Source organism: Sciurus vulgaris (genome assembly GCF_902686455.1).
Source record: "Sciurus vulgaris genome assembly, chromosome: 12".
In the NCBI taxonomy this organism is placed as follows: Eukaryota; Metazoa; Chordata; class Mammalia; order Rodentia; family Sciuridae; genus Sciurus; species Sciurus vulgaris.
In genome coordinates this window covers 48,876,884-48,898,719 of record NC_136473.1, presented here as the reverse complement: position 1 = coordinate 48,898,719, position 21,836 = coordinate 48,876,884, and the positions used below count along the sequence as shown (strand labels likewise).

General features: G+C 42.2%; 1 pseudogene across 1 annotated transcript; it reads right to left on the bottom strand.

The window, feature by feature from the left end:
- Positions 1–3,954: 3,954 nt before the first annotated feature.
- LOC306641383 (apoptosis-stimulating of p53 protein 2-like) lies at positions 3,955–7,138 on the bottom strand (annotated as a pseudogene). Its single transcript has 2 exons — positions 7,113–7,138; positions 3,955–6,146 (listed from the first exon to the last, which is right to left on the bottom strand). The product of its transcript is annotated as an apoptosis-stimulating of p53 protein 2-like (transcript).
- Between the last annotated feature and the right edge of the window lie 14,698 nt (positions 7,139–21,836).

Genomic DNA, 21,836 nt, shown 5'->3' with positions numbered 1-21,836 from the left:
AGGCTCAGTTTTCACCAATTGCATGACTCAATTTCTGCCTTTAATAATAAACTGAGTGACAAAATCATGAAATGGGGTTAAGGTTTTGGAGGAGAGTGAGCACGATTGAGGCACTCAATAACTCCTGAAGACAGCCATATAGCCCCTTTAGGGGTAAGAGATTTAGGAAATATCAACACATATACAGGCTCCTGTGAATTAATTCTAGTAAGAAACTGCTCTTAAGAGCAGTTTCAACCGTTACAATGCAGCTCTTGCTTCTGCTGTGAGCTGTCAAGGAAAGGCCAGAGAGGGCTCTCCAAATCATATATCAAATAAAAGGCCAAAATCCACAGTGGACAATTTTGTAGGCCAGGCAGTATCCAGTTAATATTCCCCAGCAACTGTTGAAAATCATTGAGAGTATGAAAAGCATCAGTTCAATTTGTAAATTCTGTGGACAAATCATGTGTCCTTCAATTAAGCTGCCTAAATACCAAAAAGGAGAAAACTTTTGTACTTTTTCAGGTTCTATGCACAAGCCCACTGTGGTAAGAGAGGTTTCCAAATATCCAAAACATTCTAAAGCATATCTGAATTAGGATGTGCCAAAAAATAGGTCATCCATGTAATGAATAAAATACGAATCGGGATCTTGCTCTTGCACCAGAGCAATGGCTTGATCTACAAAAGTCTGACCTAAGCTAGTACTATTAGCCATTGCCTGTGGCAAAACCTTCCAACAGTATCTTTTAAACTGGCTCTTTAAAGTTAATGACTGGAACACTAAATGCAAAGCACTTACAATCAGCTGGATATAAAGGTATAGTGAAAAACAATCCCTTAAGTCTATGATTAAATAATAAAGGAATAGCTGTAGGAAAAGAAAGTCCAGGATGTAATGCATCCATTAATTCCATGATCTGATTAATTGCTCAGAGATCTAGCAAACTTTAGGCCAGTGCAGTGTAGACATAACAACCACATCTGCCCCAGTGGCTGTGACACCCTGAAAAATCCATTTATTTTAAGCACCAGTGGAGTTCACTCTGCCTGACTAACTGAGCCCAGAATGACCTGTTTGAGACCCCAAAGCCCTTTTATTTGACAAGATGTTTTCTGTTGAGTGATAAGACAGAAGAAGATTTTGACCTGTTATTTTCTGGAAGTACTTGAACAATAGAACTGTTGGTCTGAGCCAATTTATTTCCACTGTAAAAGCTGGCTTTATCAGTCCTGGTGACACTTAAAATCCCTTCATTAGACTACTTTGTTCCAATATAAGCCCCTCTGTGCCAGAGGGCAAAGGGCCATAAACACCAGCAGGTAAAGCCCGCGGCCCCATTTCCAGAGTTAATACACACCTGGCAGTGGCACAGAGGTGATCCTGCATTTCTTGCTGTGACTCTCTATAGGTCATGAAAGGTGGGACATGGGATTGGCTGGGTTATATATCTTCTCTGGAGTGCAGGAAAGTATCCTTATTGTTTGGCGGGAGTGTTTCCCAGCAGAGGAAGTCCATTCATATCTGCTGTTATTCACACTCATCGGTCCAGTGTTTACCACAGTGCCAGCATGGACACAGCTCTGGGATGGGTACCAGCACCACTGAGGACTGGCTCTGAATTTTCTTTTGACCAGGTAGCTGCTGACATTCCCTCAGCAAATGTGCTTGCAGGCTTGCCACAGTTAAAACACTCCCTTTTGGAATTTTTATTTTTCCAGAGAGGCTGCAAAACTTCTTTTAAAGCCATGGCCAGAGTTACTCCCTGAACATATGCACTACCAAATGTCAACAAAGAGATGGATAAAATCAGAAACAGTTCCCTTCTTTTAATAAGGACATATTGCCTCCTGGCAAGCTCTGTTTACATTTTCAAAAATGGTTTAGTCAATAAATCACCAGACTGTGGGTCCTCGATCACTCAGTCAAAAGCCTGATACACTTGCACAACTAATTCTGCATAAGACTCATCAGGACCCTATTTAATCTGGCTGATATCCCTGTGATTTAAGAACAGTCGTAAGCTTAGTAACACAGCGTCCCTTTCCTTGGATACTGTATGTCCCATGTTTACACCAGGCTACACTGTTCTCCTCGCCTCTTCTTCATTACAGGGTCTTCCAGGAGCATCCTCCTCATCTGACTAGTGGAGTTGCCCTGTAGCCAGACCCTGTTTGGGCACCAACTACTGTGACCTGTATGCTGGTTAATTCAGGAAAACAGATGAGGGGAGGTGGGGGATTAGAAAATACAGACACACACAATGAGAAAAAAAAATGCTGGGACCCAGTGGATATTACACTCTCATGGAGTGGAATGACCATGAGCCAGCGCAGCATGTTTATTATATAGGCTATATCATTAAAAGAATTCATTATGAGAAAGTTTTTTTTTGCCCAAAATAAGCATGAATGAAGGTCACAGCACCACATGTTCACTGGAATATATGTATGCTTTTATTCTCTACCAATTTAATATACATCTATAAACAATAATATATTAATCATTTTATTTTATGTGGATTGTATGAAAGTAGATGGCAAATATAAATGTTCATTATTAGTTCTAAAGTTTTACTTAAAATATTTTTCATCAAAAACAAACAATTGTCCCCATATTCTCTCTATGATTTCTTTCTATTTATTTAGCAGACATCACCTGATTAAGTAGCAGACCTATTGTCCTGTTTCTGAGGACTTTTCTATCATTAAAACTATCATGTTACCCTGCACAGTCCAGCAAAGTGAGAGATATTAAAGTGAAGGAAAAGAACTCAATTGCACTTCTGGTTTCATTTCTCCCTGTAAAACAAAGCATTATAAATTTATAGAATTGTGAAAAATAAATTGACATTTTGGTAATTCATAACATTATTGAAGACTGATATTAAGAGTTTACTATATCAAATTTTCTCATATTCAGTAAATCTAAATGTCAAATAAGTTGAGTCATATTTCTTCATTTGAATCCCAAATTTTCTTGGCCATAATGTTTCCTGAAAACCAGAGGAAAGTTTTTTTTGTTGTCTTTGTTATCCAGCCTTTTTGTACACAGTAATTTTTTAGTGTTAGTTTAATTTTATTACAATTGTTTTTAATATTAGATATAATCTTGACAAGTATTATGAGTAAATCTACAATTCTCTAATTTTCAAAAAATTAGACAAATTATACAAAAAACAATAAATATAGATTCACATTCACCCTGACAAAATTCTAAATCTAATCTAGATTAGGTAGTGTAGTTAAGTTTCAATATTTTAATCTATGTATAATTCACAAAAATGCTAGAAGAATTCATATAAATAGTTATTGCTCATTGAACAACAACTAGTAGATTTTGCTGGCAATATGCAAGTGCATGGCCCCTTCATGCCCCCACACCAGTCCAGTCCTGCTGGCACTGGAGGATTAGGGATGCTCCCTCAATGGCACTGGTCCTTCTGAGAGGAGGACTGGTACAGAGCAGTGCAAAAAAACCTTGACAGAAAGCCAGTATCCCTACAGCCCAAGGAATGGTCCTCTTTCTTGCAGAAAACTGGATTGGCACTGAGTGCCTCCTGAGTGCTCTGTGGAGCAGCTGTGCCCAGCTCAGAAAGGTTTGCTGAGTTACAAGTTCCATTCCTCAAGCTGAGTGTCCCCCAGTAAGAGTGAGTTCTTCAATCCTTCATTTTCTTCCAGAGCACATTCTGCATTGCTTTCAAACTACACTGTCATCAAAATAAGAATTGTGAAAATTTTGCCAACAAAATCTGTGTTATTTCTTCTTGGTGATAAATAAGATTAATTCATTAACTAATATCGTGTCAAGTTTCAGGCTGAGCTCTTTCATCTTGGTTGAGATCTTGGGTACAGCCCCAGAAAGCTGCATGGAACACGTACCTCCTCCTCATCAAGGTATGCCCACCATGGCTCAATTTCATTTGCCTTTCTGTGGATGACTGTCATGCTGTCTCCTATTTTCAGGGCAGTTCAATCATCAATCTGAGGGTCATCATCCCAAAGTGCACAGGTGACTCCTGAATTCATTATGACCATTTTCTCCTGAACCTCCATAAAGAAACTGAGAGCACTGTGTGTAGCCTTTGGTCCACCTCCTCACGATCATGTGTGGCAGTCTGCATGTCACTGTAGGTCGTGGTGAACACAGCTGCCTCCTGCCTCCACCCAAAGCTTACACCCTGGACGTTTTTACATGAGGCAGTACAGTGCAAAGGGGTCCACCCACACTATCAGCAGCATTTACATCCACACCAAACTGCACCAGGAACTTAATGACTTCTGTGTGGCCTGCACACAGCAGTGTGGGGCACTCTTTTGCCGTCATCATTGGGCAAGCTTGGGTCATCAACTTAGAAATAATTCTCTGTATGAGGTCAAACTCTCCCACCAAAGATGAATCTAGGAGTAAAGCAGGAACTTTGAATTTCACCCTCACTCCTTGAGTTACCCTCTCTGAGCCAGTTTAAGCAAGTTTGTCCTTTTGTCAGGAGGCAGAGAGTCCTGCCCAGTGATCTCAGGTGGGCACAAGGTCACACAGTCTTCTCCAGGACCTTCTGGCTCCCCAAATGGGTAGGGCAAAGGTGGGTATGGGGGACACTCCCTCAGATACACTTCAAGTACATGTGGAAGCATTTGGGTTGATTTCTCTGTGTTCTTCTGGAGATTTGGGCTCCTGTCTGGGACACCTTCCAGCACATAATTGAGGCCAGGAGAAGGAGCTGGTTTGTCACTGTTTGTGAGCTGGCACTCCCCACATCCTCTGGCTCAGGAACTAAAGGGACCACCCCCTTCTCTGGTTCCATATGTTAATGTGGATTTGGAATTCCTGTGGGGATTTCTGAGCCAGCAGTCACTGAGGTGAGTATGATGTGGACAAATATGGTCTCCGCTGCAGCTATTGTGGGCTCTTGTAAAAAAGCTGAATATTTGGTCCATTTGGACCCTCTGACTCTGTATTAGAACCACATTTCTTTAGTGGCCTGGGTGCTTTAGACAGTTTTCTTTCATAAGGCTTCTAAGTCAGCATCATTATGGTTTTGGAGGGTTAGATAAGAAAGATAAGAAAGGCAATAATTTGGTTGGGCTGAGTGGTTGAGGATTCTTTCACTTTAATGGTTCTGTTTCAGGTTCTTTCTGGACTTGCCCTGGCTGTTGGAGTAAATATTCTCTGGGTGCTGCTGTGGATTTGGGAAGTAGCTATGACAGGATGCCATATACACTTGCAAAGTGTAGGCCTCTCAAATGTGTCTTAGTGTACTCTGCACAGCCTGCTGAAAGTTTTGGCCTGGAGCCTGATGCTGCGCATACATGGAATACATAGAGCTGGCTGCCATGGTCTGAGGTTTTCTAAAGGCTGCATGAAGGGTATCTTTGGAAGGCTGGGGAGTAAAGGGCTGGACTGCAGCAGCAGGTAAACTTTATGACTTAGATCCTGGAGAAAGGGTTTGGTCTTGGCCAACTGAAGGTATCTGAGGGGTTGCAGCACCCTTGGCTGCTGCCCTGCTGGTTTGAGTTCACTTCCAATGGATGTAACAGCTGTGGGCAACTGCTGAGGATTTCCATGGCTTAATGTCAGAGGTGATTAACAGGTTTGTCCAAATAAGGCAAATTAACCAGTTTTGGTTTTCTTGGAAGAGGAGGAGGTACTTTAACCACACTTTTATTTGCAGCCTAAGCATCCTGCAAGATATTTTCACAGCTCTTGTTTTTCCTCAGTGTGCCAAAGGAGGGTGGGGCGCACAGTGGTCCACTGCGTTGAACATCAAGAAGGGATGCACTTGCTTCTCTTTCTCCCTCAACAGAACTTCCCCATCATCAGCTTGGTCCAGGGCATTCCTAGTAATTGAGGCTCAAAGAACCTTGGCTCAGGAAAAGATCTTCATTTGAAGGACTCAGAACCAGATGAATGGATGTTTGTGAAGAGGACCCAGATCTTATACTGGGCAATGATTATCTCTTCCCTGGCTGCTCTGAAGTCGATGTGGCCAAGGAACCATTGGTCCAGGCAGGCTTCACCAGCAGTTCAGGCCTGAGACACCCACCCCAGGGTAGAGGACTGGATGTTTGGACATACTGCAGCCACATGGCTTTGGGCTGACACCGCTTGCTGAGGAAACTGTCCATCAGAAGAACCAGTAGATTTCCATTTGCTGCAGTGCCACCTTCTTCCACAGTGGGTCCCTCAGCTACCTTCATCACCAGGCATCTGAATGTACACAAGTGCAAATTTTGAAAAGGCAGCACTGAATGATGTCTCTCAAAATCAATATTGCTGCTCATCAACAAAGATTATAGCAAGGTAAACTCCTCTAGAATGCAAAAATGTAGATTTTAATTGACCAAAAATAAAATAACAAAAGAAAATTAAAAAATTAATAAAAACTAAGAACATGATGGGGGTGATTAATCCCACAGAAACATAACCTAAGGCATTGCTAAATTATAACATCCTTTCCTTCTTCAACTGTTTATATCCAGGACAAAGATGCCGCATCCTGAAGGACCTTTGATTTCATTCGTTTCAGTGTGATTTTTTTCAAACAGGTGTTCATGTTTGAGTTCTTCACCTAAGAAGCCCCTATCGCACATTTCCCAGAACCAGGGATAAGAAGAGAACACTGCCTCCTACACCCACTCTACACAGCACGGCTGAACAAACCTTGATTGGAATCAGCAACAGATGATGACATGCTTCATTTGAGTTGTGACTGCACATACAAGGGTCCACAGAAGTCAGCATTTTAAACCCCGCTGGTGACCCTGAGTGACATCAGAGGAAACCTAAAGATACTGATTCAGCACCTATTCCCTCATTCCATCAAGAAGAAGAAATCTTCCTAATGTGAAACTCAACAGAGGGAGAAAAACCCAGTGCCAAGGAGCTGCTCTTTTGCCATCCACTCTAGGGTCCCCAGCTGACATTGAATTTGAACCTCTACCCTTCCCATGTGCAACTAGGCCACTTCCTTTGAAGGAGACAGGGAGCCTGCCCCAGAAGGCTGCTGCATTCCAAGACAAGTGCAGGTGCTCCTTTGAGTGTCATTCAAAGACTCCTTGGGGAAATTCTTTCTTCTTCCAATTAGGTTGATTAACATCCCACATCAGCTGCTTCATGGGAATGCAGTTACCATCTCTGTGTCTGATAGTTGCCCATGTCCAGGGATGCCTACTCTTCAAAAAGCAAGGTCATTGGGCAGCTCTGAGAAATCATCCTGCCCCATCATCAGCCAGCTGGGGTTGTCTGGATGTTGGACTGCAGCCTGGGGGGTTGCCCTACAACACGAGGTAGATGAGTGTGGGCGGGAAGATGACCACAGAAGGGGCTCGTTCTTGGTGATCTTGATGGCGTTGAAGATGTGCTCGCTGCACTGGGTGATGCAGGCAACTATCTCGAGGCACGTGATTCGAGTCCATCTCAATATTGTCATCGCTTTTACCACCATGTCAGACACTCCTGGAATATCTTCATTGAAGGGACACAAAGCATCTGAGATGAAACCCAGGGAGGTCCTCTTCTGATCCTCTTGTGAATGGTGAGGTCCTTCTCCTCAACATCAGTGGTTTCTGGACAGAACATATATTTGTAGAGGCGCGTCATGATGTACTTTTCAATCTGATCCATTTTCCTCTCAACTCTTTCTGGAGGCGCTTTTCCACGAGTCTGCATTCTTTCTGCCACATTCTGGTAAAACTCCTGAGCGCACTCTGACTGTTCCTCAATGCTCAAATCCCTTTTGTAGTGCATTCCTTCCCAAAAAATCTTGGTCTGTTTATAGCTCTCTTGTCCGGTCTCGTGGAAGGAATGGACTAACTCTATTCAAACCAAAGTATTCCCTTCCCTCCACATTCCTGAGCAGCTAGGCTATTCTTCCTGCACTTAAATGCTTACAATTCCTGGTCATGGAGTCAATTATGAGAAGTGAGAGCCAACACATTGGGTTTTTCCTTTATGGATGTGAGGTGTGGCTGTCCCCACTGGCAGCCTCCTGTGTTCTCACCCTCTGCCAGTCTTGGCAAATTTCTGAGCATTTCTGTACCATCTTCAGAAAATCCATTCCATGAGGCGTCAGGGAGAAGTGGGATACCTCACTGAAGATTCCTTAGGGTCGCTGTGTACCTTCTCTCCAGCACCTAGCCCAGGGCACACAGCAGGTGCTTGGTAATCATGTTTGAATGAAGGTATAAAAATTCTGTTCATAGACAACATCACCTCACTTTTCTTCTGTCATAACTTCTCTAAATCAACTTTCCTCATGGCCCCACCATCCTGTACATCCCTTTTTTGCCAAGCTACTGGCTCTCTCCCAGAGGTTCCCCAATCCACCAGCTTCCTACCTGTCATTTCACTCTGCAAAGGACCCCCTTTAGGATCCTCCTTCATTCAGAAGCAGCAAGATATTACAAATAATAAAGAATGTTTCTGCCTCACAAATATGATATTCCTGCTCCCAAAAAAATGTGATCTCTTTAAGTAAGGGCAACGGACCTCCTTTTTACTTGTGACCTGACCCATTCTGTGTGGGTTTGTGCATATGGAGGGAGGAGCTCTGAGCCCATTTTCTGTTGGTCGTCATTAATAGCCATCATTGGATGAGTTGTAAAGAAAGAGATTTAAGCTTATGGTTCTAGTTCAATTCCAGGGGTCAAACCTGGGGATGGTCCTGCTGGCAGAGTCCTAGGGTGGTGCAAAGTGAGAGACAGGGAGTCTGTGAGAGACCTAGCCAAATCTCAGACTCAGCCTTGAGATAACCCCTTACTTGAAGGAATGAATTAATCATCCATGAAGGCAGAGCCCCAATCTCTTCTTAAAAATTCCTCTCAGTTCTCCCCCCACCCTTTTGTTTGTTTTGTTTTGGTTTTTTTGTACAGGGGATTGAACAACTGAGCTACATCCCAGCCCCTCTATTTTTTATTTTTATTTTTTACTTCCAGACAGGGTCTCACTTAGTTGCTTAGGGTCTTGCTAAGCTACTGAGGCTGCCCTTGAACTTGCAATCCTCCTGCTTCAGCCTTTGGAGTCACTGGGATTATTGGTCCCCCTACTTAATATTTCACAATGGGGTTAAATTTCAGTATGAGTTTTAGAAGGATAAACCGTATACAAATCATGGTAGGGGAAAATTATTAAATTAATAATCTGCATTAAGAAGGCTCTTTAGATCCTTTGTGACTCTCAGAATAACAAAACTGTAGAAATAATGAAATTGTGTCTAAATATGAATATGTTGGCAATTGCGTATTAAATATGAATTAAGTAATTACCTTGTTTTGCCATAGAAAGCTTCTGAGAAGAGGATTTTAAGGATGTACAGTAAAGAAAACATGAGTTTTCTTAAAACATAATCTAGCAAGTATAAACACATTAATTTAGGAAAACTTTGTGAAAGTTCTCTAATTCTTTTCAGTAGTGTGCAAAGGGGAAAAAAATCTATTTTGCTTTTTTTTTTTTTACTATCTTTTTTCAACTTTCTCAATCCCTGACCCTTTCTTATGGCCCCCACTCAGAGAGGAACATAGTATACAACTTTTAAAATTGTCTGGTAGAGTATTTGACAGTCAAAATTATATAATTCATCATTGAAAATCTACTTTTTGTACATATTTTCTCCTTAAACAGTTAGTTCCAATATCTCAGCTCCTTCTCAAAAGCACTTTCTGTGAACATATTTTATATCTCCATTATTTTTCTTGGAACTTAATTTTTTTTATTTTATTGGCTCTGCTCTCTTGAAATGTGTATCGCTTGAGCCCCCATGGAGAGCTGAGCAGGTGTGAGTAAAGCAACACATCTTTTGTTAATAGAGGTACACCCTGGGAGCTCATGAAAACACTATAATTTCAACTGCTTTTATGAAAGTTCTGTAAATTCCCATGTTGTGAATTCTGAGTGGAGCTTAGGAGACCAATCAATAGTCCTTAATACAAGCCAAAGATATGGTTATTTCTATAACTGAAATAAATGTTCTGCTGTTCTTCTTCCAAAAAATAAATTCAGGAATTTATAGAATGTTTAAAGTGTAGAAAATTATATTAACTTTGAGTTTGGTTGTTCTGACTAAACCAGAGGTTTTACTGTGATCAACCTACAAAGAGATGATTTTGAGTTTCCTGGACAACTTCCTTCAACAACACACCTTCATTTGGGTACAGAATGACTTCACAACAGTATTGCCCTTTCTCAGCCTGTCTTTGGACACATTTGCACCTTAAAACTAAGAGAATGGGAATATGTCCCCCAAAACTCTTAGTTTAAGAGGGTGGTGCATGAATTTTCTGTCTCTGCCTAAGCCCCTACAATCAGCTACCACAGTGAATCTGGGGGTAAGGCCAAGCCCAACTTTTTTTCCTGGTTTGGGGACAGACATGTATGGTGTTCCATGCTCCCAAGTTGGAAGCAAAGATGTAAGTTTGGAATATTATAAAATTTCATGTGTCATTAGAAAAAGATGTCAGAAACCTTATTTAAAACTTATTTTTCTCAGGTTGTATCACCTAAGTGTATCTTGGCTTAGACAACTTCAGATTCAAACATTTTAAGATGTAGAGTTTCACATACCTGCAGCTATTATATTTGGTTATGTGCCACTAACATCTTTCCCCCTTCATTCTTATGGAGGAGTCAATTAATGACTGAATTTCTGCTAAAATTTTTGTTCTCTTCTTCTTGCAAACCACAGTGTCCATTCTTGACAGGATCATCTATCTGTTCCATAAGAAAAATGTAGAATTCACAGTGGCATGGGACTTTCAGGATTTTTTTTAGATAAGACATTTAGAGTCAAAATTTTCACCATTCCAAGACAACTTTTAAAATAATTATCTAACAGTCTCCCTTGATAAACTTCCAAACTGTTCACACTTGGCAAGAAACCCTGGGCACTTGAAGGTCTATCTTTCCCCTGCAGAGGGAGAGAGGATCACTGAGGAGCTAAGCATACTGACGATGTCTGAAAATAAACTGTGGTAAAGGACCTGTTACAACTGACAACTAGCCACCTTCACATACACCTAGTCATGCTAAAATGGTGGTCACCTCTGGAGAAGAAGACATCTGCCTTTGTTAACACATTCTCATGGTTTTCTGAGCTTCTTGGCAACTGGAGAGAAGTAACAAGGCTTTGGCTACATTTTTGCCCAAATTCTCCATCAGACTCTTAGAGGAAATCAAGGAAATCTCTATTCTTTTCTGTTTTAGTTGTTGATGGACCTTTATTTTCTGAGAATTGAACCCAGTGCCTCACACGTGCTAGACAAGTGCTCTACCATTGAGCCACAACCCCAAAGCCCCCTCACTATTCTTAAGTGCAAAGGTTTGGATGGACCTTTACAGTCCACAGCCTTGTCTGGGAAAATATTCCTGATGGGAGGCCCTAAATTTAGTCTAACAGGAAGTTTCCAGCCCTTGCCAGTTATCTAACACATGGAAGCTGAACTGGGCTGGCCCAAGGGTAGTCACTTCTGTCCCCAGAAACCTTGCCTTATTTCTACATCTCCATTACCTCGACTTTTCAAAGCTACCATGAGCAATAATGGAAATTAGGTTTTGGTCCCCTTGGCCACAGTGGGTAACACTGTTTGCTAAAAGCAATGGGAAGTGGTGTTCAAGAGTCAGTGGCTTATGAAACTGATAGGGTAAGAGATATGCCATGGGGCTCTCACAAGGACTTCATACCCTGCCACTGAAGCTAAGTGACTGTGATTGAGGAAAGCGAGGTGTGATCCCTAGGAGGCTGTGCAGTGATTGGGGAAACAGGAAAGAGCAGGAAGCTCTTCACAGGCCTCGTGGTGCCTGGCACAATATCTCCCTAAGTCGCCTGCTCACCTTCTGTGTCCAACCAGCACTCACCCAATGCAGGTGTAAGTTGGAAAACAAGGGCAGGATGCTTTCCTTTCCTTTTCTTTTCCTTTGTATTGGTACATTGTAATTACATGTAATAGTAAGATTCAGTGCTGCATATTCACACATGCACACAGTAGGACAGTGTATTGGTCGATTTATACCCCAGTACCTCCCCTTTCCTACTCTCCTCCTCCCCCCAGTTGCTGCCTTCTATGCTGGTTGCCTCCCTCTGTTTTCATGAGATACCCCCTCACACACTCATCTTTTGTTTTCCCTTTTCTTCTCTAGTCTCCACACATAAGAAAAAAAATACGACCTTTGACTTCCTTATTCTGGCTTAATTCACTTTGCATGCTGTTATCCAGTTTCATCCACTTACCAGTAAGTATATAATTTCATTCCTTTTATAGCTGAATAAAACTCCATGGTTACATACATATACCACATTTTCTTTATCCATTCATCAGTTGATGGACACCTAGTCTGGTTCAACAATTGGCTAGTGTGAATTGTGCTGCTATAAACGTGTGTGCATGTATCGCTGTAGTATGACGACTTTAATAATTCAGGGCAAATACCAAAGAGTGGCATTTGTGGTGTTTCCATGCTCTGTTCTGGGGGACATCCACAGGGATATCCATAGGTTCGTTCTAATTTACAATCCCGCCAAAAACGTAAACGTTTACTCGCCCCATATCCTCTCAGGCATTGTTATTTGAATTCTTGATGGCTACCATTCTGACTGGTGTAAGATGAAATCTCAGAGTATTTTTTCAATTTGTTTTAGATGTTGATGGACATTTATTTTATTCATTTATTTGTATGTGTTGAGCAGAAGGTGAAGAGTGAGGTAACCCAAGTTCAAGGTGCAGAGCTGCCTTGAGAGAGTCCTGTGCCTATAGGGCACTCATTTTCATTCTCAGAGCTTCATTTCTCCCTAGCAAAATGAGAGGTCTGGACTAGCCAGCATGTGGCTCTTGATTCCCAGAGTGTAACCTTCTGCATGTATCCACACTGGTTATGATGGCCGGCATAACTGTCCTGCCCAGTCCAGGCAGGTCATGGGACAGGGGTAACAGGGACCTGGCATGTTCCATGAGGAGTATTTGGGACTTCTGGAAAAGAATCTAGAAGTCAGGGCTTTGAAGAAGACACTCCCATGGAGCAGGAAAGCTCAGAGCAGTGACTGGCTCCACTTGACACCCAGAAAATGAAGACACTAGGTAACATCTCATTTCTCCAGCAACCCAGCTGCAGGAAACAGCATCGCTAACCACACAGATCCTATACCAGGGAAGAGCTGGTGGCTTTTAGCTCTGTCCTTAAAACACCCTCCTGGACTCTACCTTTTTGTTTTCTAGTCACAGAAATTCTGGGTTAAATTTCTTTAAAGTATCAGGAATACAACCACATAGGTAAACAGATTTACATATCAGATTTACATATATGCCAAGTTACTAGGTGGCAAATATGTGTTAGGGATATCGTATTTGTAATAACACTATGGCATGGTCATGGGTATTCAGTCTACACAGTTCACGAAAATAATTTGATCATTGTTCTCCTTTATCATCCAGGAACCAAAATTTCTAGATAATAAATAACAAGACATAAACCAATGATTCTCCATTATTAATATGAAGAGGAGACTTGAAGTTTTGGAGTGATTCCTAGACATGCCACTAAATTTCTGGGTTAGCAGGTCTGGGAGGAGCCCAGAATCTGCACTGGAGGCTGAGCCCCTCCAGTGACCCTGCCCTTATCCCTGGGGAAGTCCCTTCTCTAGGACCTGCTCACTAGGGACTGGGAGTGAGAAGTTCTCCTTCCATTGTCTAGGAGGGGTGGGGAGACCTCCATCTCCCCAATGCAGGGCTCAGCCTCCAGGTGGCCTCCTCCAGCCCCCAGGTTGTTTCTTTGCCTTGGATCAATTAATTCATTCATTCATTTTCTTCCAAGAATTCTTGGGGTTCTCCCATTGCTTTGATTTTCACTGTACCCAACTATTTCTTAGGATCAAGGTTTCCTTCCTTTCCTGTCTCCTACAGCCTTGGGATCAGACATAAATACCCTCCTACTCTCTGATTCCTAAAGTAAGCCACAATCCTCTAATATTCTGAAGTAGGGAACAGGTGGAAACAGGCTGAAGGTGAGAAGATCAGAGTGATTGATGGATGTTAAGTCCAAAGTCCCCCTGGCCTTGAGTCCATTGGCTCATGCACATGTAACCAGAGCTGAGGCCTGTTGCTTCCCAGGACAAGCCATGTTCTTAGGAGCCCTCCTCAAATCCATTATCCTAGGTCCTTTGTGCCCCCACGGCGTTGTCCTTCCTCCTACTTTAATTCATTTCATGTCACGATCCCAACCCCACCTCCTCAGGAGAGAAGGAAATTGGAATGATGTTAATGATGGATTGGAAGCCTCCCAAATATCCACAGGAAGATCACTTTATAACTTGGAGACACAGACTTCCAGCATCACCTGGGTTTTGTTTTAAAACAATAAAAGGCCACCTGTCTTCCTCCCAGAAACCAAGGTTGACATGAAAGCCCCAGGACACGGGCTGGTGCCTGAGGGGAACAAGAGAAGTGGCAGATGATGGCCGACATGGCACTGGATCAGAAAGCCACATTTTTCTTTGTCCAGCATGCTTGTCCTTCTTCTTTACTTCAGGTTACATTTTTTTTTCATAGCTGATAGTTCATCACTCATGTGATGAACTGTGTTGAGGCCCGGGGAGGGAGGTTCATCTTCCTCAATCATGGGTTCACCACAAGCCCCAAAGAGAGGCCATGTCCACTTAAGCAGCCCAAAGGCAACATGGGCAGTTCCACCACAGCCTTGGGAGCTGCAAGCCTGGGTTTCCCACTTCCATGACGCTTGTCAAATGATTTAAATTTTCTGTGCCTCAGTTTCCTCATCTGTAAAAGTGAGGTTGGGAAAATTACCTCATTTATAAGATAATTCATATTGCTGTGAGATAAGTGGGTGGATCACATAAAACACTTAAAATAGTGCCAGCAACATATTAAATGTTTAGTGTTGTTTAATAATAACTCGCCCTAATAACTTTTTTTTATTGTAAATAAATGGGATACATGTTGTTTCTCTGTTTGTACATGGCATAAAGGCATACCATTTGTGTAATCATAAATTTACATACAGTAATGTTTGATTCATTCTGTTATTTTTTCCTTTCCCCCCACCCCTCCCACCCCTCTTTACCCTCTATACAGTACTTCCTTCCTCCATACTTGCCCCCCTCCCTAACCCTAACTCTAACCTAAACACTAACCTGTCCCTCCCCCCCCATTATGTGTCATCCTCCACTTATTAGTGATATCATTCGTCCTTTGGCTTTTTGAGATTGGTTTATCTCACTTAGCATGATATTCTCCAATTTCATCCATTTGCCTGCAAATGCCATAATTTTATCATTCTTTATGGCTGAGTAATATTCCATTGTATATATATACCACAGTTTCTTTATCCACTCATCAATTGAAGGGCATCTAGGTTGGTTCCACAGTCTGGCTATTGTGAATTGAGCAGCTATGAACATTGTTGTGGCTGTATCTCTGTAGTATGCTGATTTTAAGTCCCTTGGGTATAGGCCAAGGAGTGGGATAGCTGGGTCAAATGGAGGGTCCATTCCAAGTTTTCTAAGGAATCTCCACACTGCTTTCCAGAGTGGCTGCACTAATTTGCAGCCCCACCAGCAGTGTATGAGTGTACCTTTCTCCCCACATCCTCGCCAACACCTGTTGTTGCTCGTATTCTTGATAATCGCCATTCTAATTGGGGTGAGATGGAATCTTAGGGTGTTTTGATTTGCATTTCTCTATTACTAGAGATGTTGAGCATTTTTCCATATGTTTGTTGATTGCTTTAGATCGTCTTCTGTGAAGTGTCTATTCATTTCCTTACCCATTTGTCGACTGATTATTTGAATTCTTGGAGTAGAGTTTTTTGAGTTCTTTATAGATTCTGAGATTAGCGCCCTATCTGAAGTACAATTGGCAAAGATATTCTCCCACTCTGTAGGCTCTTCTTCTTCGCATTGCTGATAGTTTCTTTGCTGAGAGAAAGCTTTTGAGTTTGAATCTATCCCAGTGGTTGATTCTAACTTTGATTTCTTGTGCTAGGGGAGTTCTGTTAAGGAAGTCTGGTCCTAGACCACAAGGTGAAGATTTGGACCTCTTTTTCTTCTATAATCCGCAGGGTCTCTGGTCTGATTCCAAGGTCCTTAATCCATTTTGAGTTTCGTTTCGTGCATGGTGAGAGATATGGGTTTAGTTTCATTCTGTTGCATATGGATTCCAATTCTCCCAGCACCATGTGTTGAAGAGGACTAATCTTTTCCTCCATTGCATATTTTGGCCCCGTTGTCTAGTATGAGAAAATTGTATTTATTTGGGTTTGTGTCCGTGTCCTCTATTCTGTACCATTGATCTACCTTTCTATTTTGGTACCAATACCAGGCCATTTTTGTTACTATTGCTTTGTAGTAGAGTTGAAGATCTGGTATTGCAATAGCCCCTGTTTCACCTCTTCCTGCTAAGGATTGCTTTAGCGATTCTGGGTTTCTTATTCTTCCAGATGAATTTCATAATTGCTTGCTCTATTTCTGTAAGGTACGTCATTGGGATTTTAATTGGAATTGCATTGAATTGTATAGCACTTTAGGTAGTATGGCCATTTGACAATATTAATTCTTTCCTATCCAGAACATGAAGATCTTTCCATCTTCTAATGGTTCTTATTTCTTTCTTTAGTGTTCTGTAGTTCTCATTGTAGAGGTTTTCATTTTGTGAGATTGATTCCCAAGTATTTTATTTTTTTCGAGGCTATTGTGAATGGGGTAGTTGTCCTAATTTCTCTTTCTGAAGATTCATCACTTATGTATAAAAATGCGTTGGATTTATGGGCATTGATCTTGTAACCTGCTACTTTACTGAATTCACTTATGAGTTCTAAGAGTTTTCTGGTGGAATTTCCAGGTTCCTCTAAATATATAATCATGTCATCGCGAACAGGGATAGTTTGAGTTCTTCTTTTCCAATTCGTATCCCTTTAATTTCTTTGGTTTGTCTAATTGCTCTGGCCAGAGTCTCAAGAACGATGTTGAATAGAAGTGGTGAAAGAGGGCATCCCTGCCTTGTTCCAGTTTTTAGGGGGAATGCTTTCAGTTTTTCACCATTTAGAATGATATTAGCCATGGGCTTAGCATAAATGGCCTTTACAATGTTAAGGAATGTTCCCACTATCCCTATTTTTTCTAGTGTTTTGAGCATGAAGGGGTGCTGTATTTTATCAAATGCTTTTTCTGCATCTATTGAAATAATCATGTGATTCTTGACTTTAAGTCTATTAATATGGTGAATTACGTTTATTGATTTCCTGATGTTGAACCAACCTTGCATCCCTGGGATGAAACCCACTTGATCATGGTGCACTATCTTTTTTAATATGTTTTTGTATGCGATTTGCTAAAATTTTGTTGAGAATTTTTGCGTCGATGTTCATTAAGGATATTGGTCTGAAATTTTCTTTCCTTGATGAGTCTCTGTCTGGTTTAGGTATCAGGGTGATATTGGCTTCATAGAATGAGTTTGGGAGGGTTCCCTCCTCTTCTATTTTATGGAATACTTTGAGAAGTATTGGAATGAGCTCTTCTTAAAGGTTTTGTAGAACTCGGCTAAGAACCCATCTGGTCCCGGACTTTTCTTTGTTGGTAGGCTTTTGATGACTTCTTCTATTTCAGTACTTGAAATTGGTCTATTTAAATTGTTTATGTCCTCCTCGTTCAGTTTAGGCAATTCATATGTCTCTAGAAACCTGTTGATGTCTTCGAAATTTTCTATTTTGTTGGAGTATAGATTTTCAAAATAGCTTCTAATTATGTTTTGTATTTCAATCCTGTCTGTTGTGATATTTCCTTGTTCATTCCGAATTTTAGTGATTTGGGTTTTCTCTCGTCTTCTATTTGTTAGTGTGGCTAAAGGTTTATCAATTTTGTTTATTTTTTCGAAGAACCAACGATTTGTCAATTTTTGTATTGTTTCTTTTGTTTCAATTTCATTGATTTCAACTCTGAGTTTAACTATTTCCTGTCTTCTACTACTTTGGTGCTGGTCTCTTCTTCTTTTTCTAGGGCTTTGAGCTGTAGTGTTAGGTCGTTTATTTGTTGAGTTTTACTTCTTTTATTAAATGCGCTCCATGAAATAAATTTCCCTCTCAGTACTGCTTTCATAGTGTCCCAGAGATTTCGATATGATGTTTCTTTGTTCTCATTACCTCTAAGAATTTTTTAATTTCCTTCCTAATATCTTCTGTTATCCATTCATCATATAATAGCATATTGTTTAATCTCCAGATGTTGGAATAGTTTCTGTGTTTTACTCTTTCATTTATTTCTAACTTCAATCCATTATGATCTGATAGAATACATGCTAGTGTCTCTATCTTCTTGTATTTGCTAACATTAGCTTTGTGGCATAATATTTGGTCTATTTTAGAGAAGGATCCATGTGCTGCTGAGAAGAAAGTGTATTCACTCTTGGTTGGATGGTATATTCTATAAATGTCCGTTAAGTCTAAATTATTGATTGTGTTATTGAGATCTATGGTTTCTTTGTTCAATTTTTGTCTGGAAGATCTGTCCAGTGGTGAGAGAGGCGTGTTAAAATCACCTAGTATTATTGTGTTGTGGTCTATTTGGTTTCTGAAATTGAGAAGGATTTGTTTGACATACATAGAGCCACTGTTTGGGGCATAGATGTTTATGATTGTTATATCTTGCTGATTTATGCTTCCCTTAAGCAGTATGAAATGACCTTCTTTATCCCTTCTGACTAACTTTGGCTTGAAGTCCACATTATCGGAAATGAGGATGGATACTCCAGCTTTTTTGCTGAGTCCATGTGCATGGTATGTTTTCCCCATCCTTTCACCTTTAGTCTATGGGTATCTTTTTCTATGAGGTGAGTCTCTTGCAGGTAACATATTGTTGGATCTTTCTTTTTAATCCAGTCTGCTAGTCTATGTCTTTTGATTGATGAATTCAGGCCATTAACATTCAGGCTTATTATAGAGAAATGATTTGGTTTTCCCGGTCATTTGGTTCATTTTTAAAATGTTGTTTATTTATTTGTTTGACACAACTTGTTTCCTCCTTTATTTGACAATTCCTTTAGGATAATTCCTCCCTTTGCTGATTTGCTTCTTTGTTTTTCATCTCTTCCTCATGGAATATTTTGTTGAGAATGTTCTGTAATGCGGCTTTTTTTTGTAAATTCTTTTAGCTTTTGTTTATCATGGAAGGATTTTATTTCATCGTCAAATTTGAAGGTAAGTTTGCTGGGTATAAGATTCTTGGTTGGCATCCATTTTCTTTCAGGGCTTGAAAAATGTTGTTCCAGGCCCTTCTAGCTTTTAGGGTCTGGATGAAAAATCTGCTGATATGCGTATTGGTTTCCCCCTGAATGTAATTTGGTTCTTTTCTCTCACAGCCTTTAAAATTCTGTCTTTATTGTATGTTAGGTATTTTCATTATAATGTGCCTTGGTGTGGGTCTGTTGTAATTTTGTGTATTTGGAGTCCTGTAAGCCTCTTGAACTTGATTTCCATTTCATTCTTCAGATTAGGAATTTTCTGATATTATTTCATTGAATAAATTGTTCATTCCTTTGGCTTGTTTCTCTAGGCCTTCCTCAATCCCAATAATTCTTAAATTTGGCCTTTTCATGATATCCCATAGTTCTTGTAGATTCTGTTCATGATTTCTTACCATCTTCTCTGTTTGTTCAACTTTGTTTTCAAGGTTAAATATTTTGTCTTCAATGTCTGAGGTTCTGTCTTCCAGGTGTTCTATCCTATTGGATATGCTTTCTATGGAGTTCTTAATTTGGTTTATTGTTTCCTTCATGTCAGGATTTCTGTTTGGTTTTTTTTCAATATCTCTAACTCTTTATTGAAATGATCTTTTGCTTCCTGTATTTGCTCTTTTAACTGTCGACTGGTGCGATCATTCAATGCTTGCATTTGCTCTTTCATCTCATCGTTTGCTTCTCTGATCATTTTAATTATGTACATTCTGAACTCCTTTTCTGTCATTTCTTCTGCCATGCTGTCATTGGGTTTTATTGATGTATCATCTAGATTTGTTTGCAGCATTTTCTTTCCTTGTTTTCTCATATTTTCGGTATCAGTGGACCGCTGAGATATTGCAGATTTCCTCTATTGACTTACAATGTCCCTGAAGATTTCTATATATGTCCCCCCTTAGCCTTCAGTAGGCTGAAGTCATGGAGGAAGTTGAATGATAATGCGGTGCTCCACAAGGAAGCTGCCTCTCTAGGAGTGGTGGCCTTCAGGTGGGGTATAATCCCTGCTAGTGGCAGAGGTGCCTCCACTTGTTGACCAATGGTCATCCAAAGGGGACCTAGGCTGCGAGCTGAGGCAAGGCCTGTTTGGGCCTGAGTCTCTGGTTTTACCGTCCTTGTGGGGAAACGTCACCCAGCAGGGAAGACTCACCCAGTGGGGAGGTCTCGCTGGTCAGTTCCCTCCTAGAGGTTCCCCTCAATTTACAGCTACCGCCTGGGCTGGGCTGCCTTCCTCTGCAAAGTTCCCAGGGCCGGCCTACCTCCTGGGCCTGGGAGCCTCACCCTTCGCAGATGAATCTCCTTAGGCTGCCCCTCCTCAGAGAATTTGCCCACAGGCCTGGAACCTTCGTTCCGCCCTAAGCCTGTCTCTGTGCGCTCTACCACCCAGAAGCCTCCTAGATCCTGGGACCCTGCTCTGCACCTAATGGCCTGGCTGTGTGGCCCCTCCTCTGAGCAGCCACCTGTGGCCCCGAACAATCGCTCTGAGTCCCAGAGACCCGCCACGGCCTCTTTCTCCAGACAGCCGCCCAGTATTCCGGTGCGGTCACTAGGAGTCCAAGAAACTCACTTCGTGCCTCCTCCTCCCACCAACCACCCGTATCCCGGGGCAATCAATCACTCCGAGTCGAAGTGACCCTTCCCGTTCCTCCTCCTTCTCCAGATAACCCCCCGGTGTTCAGGAGCAGTCCCTCTGTGTGGCTCTGAATCCACGTGACCCGCTGCACGGGTCCTCTGAGCAACCGCCCGGAGCTCTGGTGCGGCCACTCAAGACCAAGCGTCCCACCACGCTTCTCCTCCAGGCAGCCCCCTGTGTTCAGGAGCTGTCACTTTAAGACCAAACAACTCACCACTCGCCTTCTCCTCTGAGCAGCCACCTGGAGCGCTTATGCAGTCACTGCGAGTCCAAAGGACCCGCTGCGCTCCTCCTCCTCCTCCTCCTACTCCTCCGGGCAGGCCCCGGGGTTCAGAAGTGGTCAGAGTCCAAACAGCTCGCCACGCAGCCCCTTCTCTGGCAACCGCCTGTAGCTCTGGTGTAGTCACCCGAATCCAAGCGGCCTCCTCGCTCCTCTTCTTCCTCCTCGTCCTCAGGGCAGGCCCCGGGTTCAGAAGCGTCGTTCTGAGTCCAAACAGCTCGCCGCGCAGCTTCTCCTCTGGCAACCGCCTGTAGCTCTGGTGCAATCACTCCGAATCCAAGTGGCCACGCTCCTCCTCCTCCTCCTCAGGGCAGGCCCCGGTGTCCTGAGCAACAGCTCTCCTCGCCACTCCTCCCCTGGGCAGCCGCCAGAGCCCCAGTGGTTTGCTCCGAGCCCAGCGCTGTGCCGAGCGGCCTCCTTTACGGCGCTCCCAGCTGTCCAAGTTCACTGCTCCAGCGGGGGGAGGGGCGTCTCGCTGGCAGTTCTACTTCACAAACTTTCCTGCGTTCCGGGACCACCGTCCCATCCGGGATGCCTCCCCAGGGGGTGAGAGTCACCCGGCTGCTTCGAGTTGGTCCTAAGCGTCTCAATATCTCCTCTTTTGAATCCTGAGTCCTGGAGCAACATGAAATGAAGCCACCCTCTAGGCCGCCATCTTGAAACCCCCCCTAATAACTTTTTTTAATCCATCTAATTTCTTGGCTGATTTCTCAGTTC